We start from the raw sequence: 1273 nt of genomic DNA on the forward strand, positions 1-1273 counted from the left end.
AGGAAGGGGCTTGTTGTAAGTGTGAGCGGGAATGTAATGGTGAGAGGGGTGGGGGTTGTGGCACGACAGTGATGAATTGAACTATAGCGGTCGTTTTCTTCAGGACCTTAGGGTAGACTACCTGCTCCCAGGTTGATTTTCACTGGGGTTATTCTGCCCGTATACCGTGAAATCAACCTCTGTTGAATGGTGTCACTAATGGGGCGCAGCTGGGTCTGGATCAGTAGATTTGTTTTTTTGGTCCTTGTCTCGGTGGTGGGATCGCTCAGCCCAAGGTGGATTTGTGTGCAATAATTACTCCAATAAAGACTCCAATAAAGAAAAAGCATATCTTTTTTTCTTTTTGCATAAACATATCTCTATTAAAAGCGTTCTTCTTTCCAGCATAATCAATGCATCACGAATAATATGCAAATGTATGATAACTAAAAACAATAAACCTAATATTTCCCTTGTTTATACTCAGTGGCGGGCCGTGCATTTCAACCTTAGGCCTTCAGTGATGTCACATACATGAACACAACACTGTATAGGCTCGTCAAGCAGCAATTAATTTCAGGAGCATTTAAAACCACCAAGTATGCATTCACAATTAAGAGCAGGAAACTACATTTACAGATAGTCAAAAATAAAAAGATGATTTAAAAATACGAAATAAAATGCCATCCAAATTACGCTGTGTGATCTTAAACAAGTCTGTCCAATAAATTGCGCAATGTCGCAGTTTCATATAAGACACCAACCAAACAATAACAAAACAAACTGTTCTTTGAAAATAAAGTAAACAGATCATTAGCCCTAGTAGGCAGACGAGAACAAGTCAGGATACAGGATACAAAACACGAGTCTGAGACTCGTGGTCTGATTTGCTGACTAACAGCTGAGATTGAACGAACTTCCGTGCACGAAGGTGACTACAATACGCCATTATATATTGCAGGTGAGCAGATTTATTTGATACATGTTTGTATCTTTGTCATTTTATTTTGTTACCATGAATGTAATCCTAACGAAATAAAATGACAAGAAAAAATGTAAAATAAAATTCATTGACTCACCAATGTAGTTCTCACAGCGTCTGCTTATTTGAAAATAAAGTCGATCCTCCTTTCTTATCTCAGGAACACTACAGTGGCTGTGTTGTACACTTTTCAGGTCCATTAGCAAGTCCTTTTCTATCGACATGGAAGCTAATGTTGAAAGCCGTTTTTGTCCGGTCGTGTTTCTGGTATAATTTTAATTTCCCGATTTTTTTTTTTTTTTTTTTTTACTT

Source organism: Hippocampus comes, unplaced genomic scaffold (genome assembly GCF_001891065.2).
Source record: "Hippocampus comes isolate QL1 unplaced genomic scaffold, H_comes_QL1_v1.1 scaffold498, whole genome shotgun sequence".
In the NCBI taxonomy this organism is placed as follows: domain Eukaryota; kingdom Metazoa; phylum Chordata; class Actinopteri; order Syngnathiformes; family Syngnathidae; genus Hippocampus; species Hippocampus comes.